Source organism: Chiloscyllium punctatum, chromosome 52, assembly GCF_047496795.1.
Source record: "Chiloscyllium punctatum isolate Juve2018m chromosome 52, sChiPun1.3, whole genome shotgun sequence".
NCBI classification, from domain to species: Eukaryota; Metazoa; Chordata; class Chondrichthyes; order Orectolobiformes; family Hemiscylliidae; genus Chiloscyllium; species Chiloscyllium punctatum.
In genome coordinates, this window is record NC_092790.1 from 11,538,159 (window position 1) to 11,551,444 (window position 13,286).

The following is a 13,286-nucleotide window of genomic DNA, read 5'->3' on the forward strand; positions in this document are numbered from 1 at the left end:
GAATGGTGACTATTTGTTCCTAAAATTGTTGGCCTTAATATGAAGGTGCAAAACCGACCTGTGTAAAATGTGCCAAATTTAAAAAAAAGCGTGGTCCCCCGGAGCACTGAACCGAGGTGAAATGTACAAAGAACAGCACACAAAGGGCAGACAATATTGGGCAATTGATCCGAAGTGATCAGTATACCAAGGTAAACAGGAAAACCGATATTCAGTATCTACATTGAACCTGGCTCCACGAGGCATGTAGTTAACTCTCACAAACCACTATTCCCCTTCCGTTTTCCTGACGCCCCCTCCGTTCTTGTTTTAAACTGATTGAACTTCAGGCAATTGCCGATGACATTGCTGATTTGGAACTGTAGCATATAGAACATAGAACATGAGAGTGCAGTACAGGCCCTTCAGCCATCGATGTTGCGCAGCCCTGTCATACTAATCTGAAGCCCATCCCATCTACACTATTCCATGTATGTCCATATGCCTCTCCAATGATGACTTAAATGCACTTAATCTTGGCGAATCTACCACCGCTACAGGCAAAGCATTCCATGCCCTAACTACTCTCTGAGTAAAGAAACTACCTCTGAATTCTGTCTTATACCTTTCTCCCCTCACTTTAAAGTTGTGACGCTTGTGTTTGCCGTCCCCATACTTGGAAAAAGACTCTCCCTGTCCACCCTATTTCAACCTCTGAATAACTTGTATGTCTGTATTAAGTCACCTCTCAGTCTTCTCTCCAACGAGGACAGACTCAAGGGCCTCAGTCTTCCTCGTAATACATTCCTTCCATACCAGGCAACATGCCAGAAAGTCCCCTCTGCACCCTTTCCAAAGCGTCAACGTCCTTCTCGTAATGCGGTGTCCAGAACTGTTCACAATACTTCAAATGTGGCCGTACTAGATCTTTGTACAGCTGCAGTATAACCTTCTGAATAAAGAACTCAATCCCTCTATTAATAAAGGCTAAAACACTGTTTTCCTTCTTAACAACCCTGGCAATCTGGGTGGCAACTTTCAGGGATCTGTGTGCATGGACACCGAGATCTCTCTGCTCATCTGCACTCCCAAGAATCTGACCATTAGCTCAGTACTTTGCATTCCGATTACTCCGTCCAAAGTGTATCACGTCACAGTTGTCAACATTAAAATCCATTTGCCACCTCTCAGCCCAGCTCTGCATCCTATCTATGTCTCTCTGCAACCTACTACATCTTTCGTCACTATCCACAACTCCACCGACCATAGTGTTGTCCGCAAATTTACGAATCCACCTTCTAAGCCCTCATCCAGGACATTTACAATAATGACGAATAGCAGTGGACCCAACATCGACCCTTGCGGAATGCCGCTAGTAAATGGACCACAAGATGAACATGTTGCATCAACTACAACCCTCTGCTTTCTTTCAGCGAGCCAATTGCTGATTCAAACTGTTGTGTCTCCCACAATCCCATTCCTCCGCATTTTGATTAATTGCCTACTGTGGGAACCTTATCGAACGCCTTGCTGAAATCCATATACACCACATCAACCTGCTTACTCTCATCTACCTGTTTGTTCACTTTGTCAAAAAACTCATAAGATTCGTTAGGCACGACCTACCCTTTACAAAACCGTGCTGACTGTCCATGATCAGATTATTATTTTCTAGATGATTATAAATCCTATCTCTTATAACCTTTTCCAACGCTTTACCAACAAGTGAAGTGAAACTCACTTGTCTGTAATTACCAGGGTTGTCTCTACTACCCTTTTTGAACAAGGGAACCACATTTTCAATCCTCCAGTCCTCAGGCACTATTCCTGTAGATAATGATGATTTCTAGATCAATGGCACAGGCTGGGCAATCTCTTCCCTTGCTTCCCAGAGGATCCTAGGATAGAGCCCATCAGGCCCAGAGGACTTGTCTATTTTCATACTCTGCAGTATTTCTAATACCTCTTCCTTGTGAACCTCAATCTCTTCGAATCTAAATGCAAGTATCTCTGTATCTTCCTCGCCAACATTTTCATTTTATATCGTGAACACTGTCGAAAAATATTTATTTACTGATTCCCATGTCTCCTCTGACTCCACACACAACTTCCCACTATTATTTTTGATTGGCCCTAATTTAACCCTTTAATCCCATTTATTGTGTTTTACGAGATTAAAACGTTCCAGAGAAATTAGCATTCAGATGAAACGTCAGAGTTTTACAGACCAAGTGCTGGGAAGTGAGATGAAGGGACCCAATTCTGTGCTGTAAACACTCGATAATTCAATCATTTTTGAGGGGAAACATATCTGCAGTGACAGAATTCCAAAAACTGTGTTATGAAGAAACGGTGCAACGGCTTCTGTCCTCATCCCTGGTGATCTAGTGGTTAGTATTCAGCGCTTTAACTCAGTTGTCTGGGTTTCATTACCGTTCAGGAAATCAGGACTTCTTGTTCCTGATGCAGAGAGCGCAGCTCTACCAGGAATCTGTTTCATGCCTTAGATCAATCAATCCCCCAGCTCATCAAAGAAGGGAATAGTGCCTTCCCTCTCTCTGCACAGTCGGACAGTTTATCCTTCATTCTCCTCTGATTCCACTTGCCAAAGAGTTTCAATTTATTGTCAAAACTGAGTCTCAGCTATTTCGTTTCTGTCTTTTTATACACAGGAGTTGCAGCGATTGAGTGCGTTGGTTTCTGAAAACGAAACGTACCCATGTGCAATGTACTGGGTTATTCCAGGATTGCCTTCTCTGACAGCGCTGGGACATGACTGGTGTTGTCTATGATATGGAAGTGCCAGTGTTTGAGTTGAGTAGACAAAGTTAAAAATTTCACAATATCAGGGCGGAGTCCAGCAGGTTTATTTGGAAGCATTAGCTTTCGGAGAGCTACTCCTTCATCAGGTGGGTGTTTTTCTCCCGAAACTTGGTGTGTGTGTTAAAATGCGTGATCTTTTGGAAGATCATCTGTACTTTAACCGACCGTTCGTGGTGTTGACGGTACCCATGACTTGGAGGTGTTGGTGTTGGACTGGGGTAGATAAATTTAATAATCACACAAAGCCATTTTAGATTCCAACAGTTGACAAACACCTGATGAAGAAGCAGTGAATGTAACACTGGTGCTTCTAAATACGTCTGTTCGATACAATGTGGTGCTGTGTGATTTTTACTCTGACAGATCTTGGTAATGTTTAACTGGTCGAAGACAGTGAAAGAATTATCGCTCGTGGAGATGAAAATTTCAAATATTACCCACGTCAGCATAACAAAAATATGTAGGTTGGATGTGTGATGAATCTCCATAATGCGCTTGCGCAAAGTAAAAGTTGAACTTACAACCGCCTGATCCGTAGACAGCTATACGAATGGTTGTCCCACTCTCCAGATGCACAGCTGAAATTTTACACGCTGCAGAGCTGTGGTGTTAACAAGGACGTGAGTAAAAACCTTAACAGTCAAAGGTGAACAAAGAAGCAAGATAATCACCATCGTTGATTCACTTCAAATTGTCCTCAAAAAAACGACCATTCACAATCTGTTCAGCCAAACAATGAGGTCACTGCTGATCTTGGAAATTGCAACTGACTTTGCTGCGTTTTCACCATAATTTGAGGTACACTCCAGCCTAATCATAACATCACATATTCCCATTAATTTTCAGATTTAGATTACGTTAATGACCTGTCCGTACTGGCAGGAAATGAGTGAAAACGTCCTTCCGGTGATGTAATCCAGTCCAGAGTCGGCCAGAAAAGAAAAGACAAAGTCCTGAAACATCACTCCCATTTCTCTCTATACCAATGCGTTTTCCTGAGTTGAATATTTGCAGGACTTGTATTTACTACCTAAAGAATTAATTATTTTCCCGGGGAAAATTCTTCATAAATCAATTAACATCTGAGGTGTTGAAACATATTTTACTTTAGATTAAAATAGTTGAATATCCTTTCCCCCGGCCTAATGTCCCAATCCTCCCTCCTCTTCCATGTAAATACAAGCTGATCCAGATGATGTTGGAGCTCCCAACCTGACGTTCCAATGCTCCTTGCTGCTCCATGTCAATAGAAGCGGCTCTACTTGAATTTGGAGCTCCCAGTCTGATGTCCCAATGCTCCCTGCTCCATGTCAGTAGAAGTGATGCAGTTCAGGTTAGACCTACCACTCTGATGTCCCAATGCTCCCAGCTGCTACATGTCCTTGTGAGGTTGGAGCTCTCAGTCTGATGTCCCAATGTTCCCTCCTTCATGTCAATAGAAGCAGTCCAGTTGAGGTTGGATCTATCACTCTGATGTCCCAATGCTCCCTGCTGTTACATGTCATTAAAAGCTGATCCAGGTGAGAGTGGAGCTCCCAGATGGATCTCGCAAAGCATCCTGCTCCATGCCAACTGAAGCTGCTCCAAATGAGGTTAGATCTTGCATTCGGATGGGCCAATGCTCCCTGCTGCTCCATGTCAACAGAAGCTGCTCCAGGTGTGGTTGGAACTCCCAGACTGATGCCACAATGCTCCCTGGTCCACGTCAAAAGATGCTGCTCCAGATGAAGTGGGAGCTCCCATCCCTGGCAGCTCACACACCTCTATATCATCACAGAAATAGTGCCCACTGACCATTTCCACCACTGAAGCCATTGGTGGAATATCCGCATCATGAGAACCGAATATTATTTTTAGTCACCACCGAATCATTGTTTCCAAAAGGCATTCTTCCTTAAACATTATTTAGCATGTGCATACTGCAGTCAATCCGAAGTACGATAATGGTGCTAATTGATGTATGCTTAATAAAAATTACATCCTATTTTTCATGTTGAGTAACTGCGACTTAGCAAGGACAATGTTTATATTGAAATCACACTTTAATTGCGGCTGAGAGAGTGTGGTTTGCCTTATTTAAAATTAACTTGCTCACTGTGTAAAATGATCAAATAGATCTCAATTTCAAAACAAATTTGGTAACGTTGTCATCCAACTTGAAATGTGGTGTCTTCTTCTTTGAACCAGATGGGTATTATAACGAAAAGTCTATTCATGATATGCGTATAAAGACACTTTAAATCGCAAGGTCTTTGAAGGTTTGTAGCTCAGGTTGAGGTTGAGGGTGGAGGTTTGCTCGCTGAGCTGTAGGTTTGATATCCAGACGTTTCATTATTTGACGAGGTAACATCATCAATGGCGACCTCCAAGTGAAGTGAAGCTGTTGTCTCCTGATTTCTATTTATATCTTTCTTCTGAATGGAGTTCCTGGGGTTTATGGTGATGTCATTTCCTGTTCGTTTTCTGCGGGGTTGATAGATGGCATTAAGATCTATGTGTTTGTTTATAGCGTTGTGGTTGGAGTGCCAGGCCTCTGGGAATTCTCTGGCATGTCTTTGCTTAGACTGTCCCAGGATCAATGTGTTGCCCAAGTCTGACCAGACTACCAAAAATCCATAAACCAGGAGCCCCCCTCAGACCCATAGTCTCATTACCCGGAACACCAACTCACAGACTGGTCAATGAACTACACTCAAGACTGAAATACCTCAGAGAAGAGTCACAGCACTCCATCCACTCCACCCAGGAATTCCTAAAAATCATCAAAAACACCAAAGTAGAGGAAGAGGAAGCAATGATCTCATTCGACATAACGGCACTGTTCACCATCATCAACATCGACCTGGCAAAGGAAACACTTACCACACTTTTAGAAGAGACCATCACACACACCAACCACCATCAATCACATTACCAACGAAAACATCATGAAGCTTGTGGACATGTGCCTCACCACCCACTTTACTTTCAACAACATAGTCTACAAACTAACCAACGGCACACCCATGGAATCTCCGCTGTCAGGATTCATAGCAGACACGGTAATGCAAAGACTAGAACAAACAGCCCTACCAACAATCAAACCAAAATCTGGGTCCGCTACGCAGATGATACCTTCGTCATCACAAAACGAAACAATATAGTAAAGACATTTAACATCATCAACAACACCCTCACAGGCATAATGTTCACGAAGGAGGATGAAACCGACAACAAACTCGCATTCCTGAACGTCACAGTAGAAAGAAAGGACAACGGAGAACTACAAACCTGCGTATACAGAAATCCGACAAAAACACTGACCAAATACTTAACTACACCAGCAACCATCCCAACACACACAAACGAAGCTGGAAAAGAACACGATTCCAAAGAGCCACCACACACTGCAGCACAGACGCACTTCGGAAAACAGAGGAGAACCACCTATACAACGTATTCGAGAAGATCAGATACTCAAAAAATACACTGCGCAGTTTTCTCAAGAACAAACCACGACAAGTAGACCAAACACAGCCGGAAACCCTAACTACTTTACCATACATCAAAGAAGTTTCAGAAATGACAGCCAGACTACTAAGACCCCTCGGAATCCCAGTAAAACACAAAGCCACCAACACTCTCAAACAAAAACGAACAAACTTAAAAGACCCAGTACAACCCATGGACAAAACCAACGTCATCTGCAAAATGCCATGCAACGACTGCCACAAAAACTACGCAAGACAACAGGAAGAAAGTTAGCCACCAAGATATACGAACACCAGCTAACCACAAAAAAACACGACCTTCTCTCTCTCGTAGCCCTACTCACGGATTAATAATACCAGCATTTCGACGGGGACAGCACATCTATCCTGGGACAGGCTAAGCAAAGACACGCCAGAGAATTCCGAGAGGCCTGGCACTCCAACCACAATGCCATAAACAAACACATAGATCTGGATTCCATCTATCAACTCCGCAGTAAACGAACAGGAAATGACATCACCACAAAACCCCAGGAACCCCATCTAGGAGAAAGATATAAATAGAAAGCAGGAGACGAGAGCTTCACTTCACTTGGAAGTCACCACTGATGATGATGTTACCTAGCCAGGTAATTAAACGTCTGGATATTTTCATTATCCCAAGGCAACCTACATTTCAATGCGGTTTAGTCAACAGGCTCAAACGATTCTTTGAGATTGTGTAATAGCGTCAGTGCACAAAAACTGACCGTTGGTGTTCCAGTTTCAATACGACAGCTGTGATCATCTTAAAACGACACCATTGAAAGCCGCTGATGACAGCGACGAGAATGGGATTCGAACCCACGCGCGCAAAGCGCAATGGATTAGCAATCCATCGCCTTAACCACTCGGCCACCTCGTCACAGCTGTCTCGAAAGCTATGACCCTATGAATAATTGAATTGCGTAAATTATGCAGAGCAGCAGATATTTCTCCCTGGTGTTGGTGAAATGATAAAATAACAAAGTACGGTTCCAAGACTATGGTCTGACCCCTAGGTTGTGGGGCAAGTGCACTCCAACTGTCACACTGTGCACACAGTGATCTGAACAAAAATTAGGAAATGACTATGTAACAAGGTCTGTTGAATTCTTTGAAGATTTGTAGTCAACGGAATGAAGAACCCGAGACAGCAGGAGGTTTTCTTTCAATAAAGAGTTGGACAGAGCTCTTAAGGATGTTGGAATCAAGGGTTATGGGGATAAGGCAGGAACAGATACAGATTGAGGATGTTCAGCCAGAATCATAATGAATGGTGGTGCTGGCTCGAAGGGCAGAATGGCCTACTCCTGCACCTGCTGTCTATTGTCTATTAAATTGCCTGTGAGGAATTATTTTCCAGACTAGAGGAGAGCGCATAGTGCTCAATGTCATTATTCGGAACACCTAACTTCCGCTCAGATGTTTTTGACACTCACTTGTGTACAGAACAGACAATTTCAAAATCCAAAATAAGGCTAAACTGACAATTGAACTCAAGAATGCAAAAACCTTGATCTGTATCATTTTCCTTGGCCGTGGGTCACCAAATCACTGTATGATCACAGCAAAACAGTGAGCAATTGTCAGAAGGAAAATGAGTGCAGTGCCAGAGCGCATGCTGGGAGCAGCAGGTGACACACGGGGAAGTGCATTTCCCACAACAGGAACACTTCCTGAACAGCGGACTGCAGTGGAAGAATTCAGAGGGGGTTTACACTATGAAATTCGATGCCAGAGACACAATGGAGATCTGTCATTGAGTCTGTTAAAGATGAAGATTTTAAGATTTCTACAGATGCAACTCAAAACAAAAAGCTCATGTATTAGTGAAGGCAATAGATGAAATCGTACAATTCATCAATCTATCCATCTTTACAATGAGAACCTCACCACTTTCCTCACGCCGGGTCAGAACCACTGGTGAAGATAATCATATAACCCCCGTTACTAGCCATGGAATCAGAGAAACTCGGTTTCCCAAACGTTAAGGTAAAAGCAGGAATGTGGAGGTAAGCATTAATGTGTTGCTCCTGTGCTGAAGGTGACCAGTGCACGGTATCTCTGTTCCAGTATAGTGGGGTGTGCTGTGTCGAAGTTTGAGTTCTGAGCCTCACATGGAGCAGCTTCAATTTGTCGTTGTCTTGAGGGGTACGGATAGAAGGTGATATTGAGCAAAGCCAAGTTTTTGGGAAAATACCCGTGTTTGTGGATTGAGAAACAACCTTTTCTGGATAATGGCTCCTTGATCAACAAACATACTGCAAGGATCGACAATGTGAAGAGACATGTGTGGAGAGAGAGCCGAAGGTGATTTTTCACCAGATGGATAACGTTTCCGATGTGCACTACATTAAATTCCGGGAAAATAGATGTTGAACTGGTTTCATGTTCCACAGTTTGTTGCAAACTCACAAAGGTTATTGCAATAATAAAAAAAGAAATCACATTGCCCGTTTGAATATTGTGTTGAACTGAATGTTGGTCTGAGCATATTTTATCTTAAATGGAGTGCTGCAGAGAAGTGCAGAGGGTGAACAAGACAAAAGGACAGAGTCTTCTTGGTGGATTTCTTGGCTGGAGTTAAGATTGTACGAAATGTACATAACGTCATGCAAATGTGGTCAAATCTTTAAATTAGGTGTTGCGTCTTCAAGTGGATATAACTTCTGTCTGCAGTTATTTTACGACATAAGCTCTATTTACAGAGTTTCACCTTGAATAATACGCCACACCTGACCAAACCATGATCTTGTTATACTCAGTCTTATTCAGTTGTACGTGTTCATGAAATGACTTTGTGTCTGAAGTCAACAAATTCGAAATTGTTACGCAACCACACTGACTTTCACTCAATGGTAAATTCTCTTCTTGTACGTTTGTTCGTGTATCTTTTAAAACACTCTGAAGTCAGCTTCTACTTTTTATTTCTGGAAAGTCGTTCCCGAATTAAATAACTCTATTGAGTGGAAGAAACTCTCTTCCAAACTTTTCTTAATCATTCACTAATGGTTTTCAAGCTCTAACGAAAGTTATTTATTCACTCGAAAGAAGGAATTTCCCCGATGTACTCTTTCAAACCTCGCGTTATGTGAAAATCTCATTTGTTTACTTCAAACATGCGTATTTCTGCTCCAGCATTTCCAACGTTCGTGAATAAACTCTTTCATTCATTCTATCATCCCGTTTGTATCCTTTCTGATATTTTTATGTCTCAGTAAACAACGTCACTTGGCTTTCTAATATCTTGCTATCCAGGAAACAGCTTCTGTCCCCTTTCTAACTTCTTCACATGTTTTGGTGGATAATGAGGACAAGGATTGCACACAATGTCCCCACTGAGTGTGACGAAATGATTTTACTGTTACACTATGAACTCTTTGCTTTTCAAATATGACGCCTCTATTTATGAACTCCAATAAGGTAAATTACTATCTATCCAGTTCATGAATATCCTCTCCATGGAGACGAAAATTTTCCATCACTTCCTTTATTCTTCCAAGGAATGTCTGAAAGGTTTGTAAGGCCAACATCTCTAAATCCCCGTGTCCGGAGTCAGTCTCAGCTATTTCTGAAGGTGACTGAAGTTCAAATACTTCATAGTGTGTCTCCCGTCATTCCAGTGCAGACTGGTTCTGGACAGTAAATGCCATCACCAAAGGCTACAGTGAATCTGAAATCAACAGTTTTCACAAAGTAATTGTCGTAGCTATTGTGTATCGTATGTCCGTGTTCTTGTTCAATTTGTTCATCATTTCATGGGTCTCTGCATTGAATTCTACCGAATGATTAATTTGTGAATGGAGACATTCCCTTCACCACTCATTCGAAACTCCATGGAACATTGAAAGATTTTACTCATACGCTTCCAGAGGACAGTCCTGCCATTACTGGGATGAATCAGTGAACATTCCCCACGTATCCTCGAAGGCAAGGATTTCCTTTTGCATTTTAGGAGATCATTACAGCACTGAGTCCCATGTGTGCATTTATGAAAACCAAATCAGTTGCAGCAACACTTTAAAATGAAGGTTTTGCTATCTGCTTGCACTGGTTGTCCCAAACATTACATTCCATATTGTGGAATGTTTGTGGATGAAAGCACTTTCTGAATCTTGAGCAATTATATTTCAGTTTTGTCAAGAAATTATCATTCGCTATTCTCTATTTCCCTATCAGTTTCCCGTTTTATATCCCGTATTTTATCAGTTTTTCTTAATTTTTCAAAAATTTCAATCAATCTCTCACCTGATTACCAATCCGAGAGAATGCCACAATTTTGTCAATTTATATGCAGTGCAGCTGTCGGGCGCGGTGACCAAGTGGAAAGGCATTGGTCACGTGAACCAAATAAAAGGAGCCGCCTGGTGGAATCTGTCCGTTCCATCACAGTCATATTTAAAACATTTAACGTAATCTTTAGCCAAATCATATTGGCAGAAAATAAGAAAACAAAAACGAAAAAATTGCTGATGTTGAAAATCAAACAAAAACAGACGTTGCTGTAATATTTCAGGACGTCTGGCAGCATCTGTGGAGAGACGGACCCAATGGATGTGAAACGTTAACTGTGATTCATCGGCACAGATGCTGCCAGCACACCTGTGATTTTACTGTAATTTCTGTTTTTGTTTCAGATTGGCAGATTTTGTCGCAGTCCATGAGAACCGTGCTCATTAGAATCAAAGAGACAGCATGGACCTCGTGGTGTGAAATGAGGCAGTAATAATGAATGAGTGGAGAGTGTTGCACTGGAAAAGCACAGCGGGTCAGGCAACTTCCGAGGAGCAGGAGAATGGACGATTTAGGCATAAGCCATTCATCAGGAATTAGGCTTGTGAGTCGGGCAGAGGATCAAAGCTGAAGCCAGATGCCAACTGGCAGGCACCTTCTCCTACAGACCACGGTCACAAACTCTCCTCCCCTCACCAAACCATCATCTCCCAGACCATCCACAGTCTCATCACCTCTGGGCATCTCCCATCCACAACCTCCAACCTCATTGTCCGTGAACCACGCACTCCACGATTCTACCTCCTTCCTAAGATTCACAAACCTGACTGCCCCAGTCGACCTATTGTCTCATCCTGAGCCTGTCCCATCCGAATAATCTCTTCCCACCTCGACACAATCGTCTCTCCCCAGTTCAGGAAATGCCCACTTACATTCGTGACACCCCTATGCACTTCACCTCCTCCAAGGTTTTCGTTTCCCTGGCCCTCAACGCGTCATCTTCACCATGGACATCCAGGCCCTGTACAAATCCATCTGCCATGACAGAAGTCTGCAAGCCTTCTATTTCTAAATCTCAAACCATTCCAACCAGTACCTTTCCACAGACATCCTCATCCACCTGGCTGAACTGGTCCTCACAATCAACAACTTCTCTTTCCAATTTTCCCACTTCCTCCATCAAAACTGGTAGCCATGGGCACCCGCATAGGACCGAGCTGTGCCTGGCGGTTTGTCAGATAAGCGGAACTGTCCATCTTTCGCAATTACACAGGCACCATCCTCCACCTGTTCCTCCGCTGCATTGATGAATGTTTGGAGCCACTTGGCGCTTCAACGAGAAGGTTTATTAGATCACCAACTATACCAACACCTTCCACTCCAACCTCAAATTTATCCGGATCATCTTGGCAACTTCTCTCACCTTCCTGGACCGCTACATCACTGAGTCTGGTTACTGACTAATTACAGACATATACTACAAGCCCTCCGACTCCCACATGTATCTAGACTACATCTCCTCCAAACCTATCTCGTGTAAGAACGCCATTCCTTATTCCCAATTCCTCCACCTCCAGCACATCTGTTCGCAGGATGACCAATTTCACCTCAGAAAGAGCCAGTTGGTCTCCTTCTTCCACGATCACAACTTGCCTTCCCACGTGGTTGACAGCGCCCTCGAGTTCATCACCTCCATTTCACACACCACCACCCTTGAAGCCACGCCTCTCAACACAACAAAGACAGAACCACCTGGTGCTCACCTTACACCCCATCAAACTCCGCATAAACGCATCATATTCTGCCACTGATGCCACCTCCAAACAGACACCACCACCAGACATATATTTCGCTGCCCAGCCCTGCCAACATTCCGTAAAGACCATTCCCTCCATGTCCCCCTCTTCAGGTCCACCAGCCCACAACCCTCTCCTGGCACATTTCACTGCCACCAAAGGAAGGGTGAAACTAGCACCCACACCACTCCCCTCACCTCAGCCAAGGCCGGAATGGATCAATCCACATCCATTAGAAATTCCCCTGAACAGCTACCAATGTCATCTAATGAGTCCGTTGCGCCCAGTGCGGTCTCCTCAAATCAGAGAGACAGGAAACCTTCTTGCAGATCATTTCAGAGAACATCTCTGGGACACCCGCACCCACCACCTTTACCGTCCCGTGGCTGAACACGTCCACTCCCCCTCCTACCCCATCAAAGACATACAGGTCCTGGACCTCCTCCACTGCCAAGAGTTACCACCCAACGCCTGGAGGAGGGACGCCACACATTCGGCTTGGGACCCTTACATCACACGGGATAAATGTGAATTTGAACAGTTACCTCATTTCCCCTCCCGCAAGCCCAAGGCTTCAACTCGGCACCGCCCTCTCGACCGATTCCATCACTGCCATTTCTGACCTATTTTCTTCACCCTCCTATTCTTTTGCTTTCCAGCTATTTCCCCTCAATCCCCCACACCATTTATCTTTCAGCCCCGACTCACCAGCCTTATTCCTGATGAAGGGTTTAAGCCGGAAACTTGAATTCTCCTTCTCCTCGGATGCTACCTGATCTGCTGTGCTTTTCCAGCATCACACTACCAACTCTGATCTCCAGCATCTGCAGCCCTAACTTTATCCTTGGAATTATCAATGACCTTAGAGTGAATATATCCCTCGATTGCAGTGATCACAGTGTGACTGAATTTTCCATTTATTTTGGGTGAGGGCAGGCTGGATCTGAGACGAGTGCTTAACATC

At 43.6% G+C, this 13,286-nt stretch overlaps 1 non-coding gene across 1 annotated transcript; it reads right to left on the reverse strand.

Annotated features, from left to right (window-relative positions):
- Positions 1-7,094: 7,094 nt before the first annotated feature.
- trnas-gcu (transfer RNA serine (anticodon GCU)) lies at positions 7,095-7,176 on the reverse strand. The gene has a single exon. It is a non-coding gene; the product is annotated as a tRNA-Ser (tRNA).
- Positions 7,177-13,286: the final 6,110 nt, after the last annotated feature.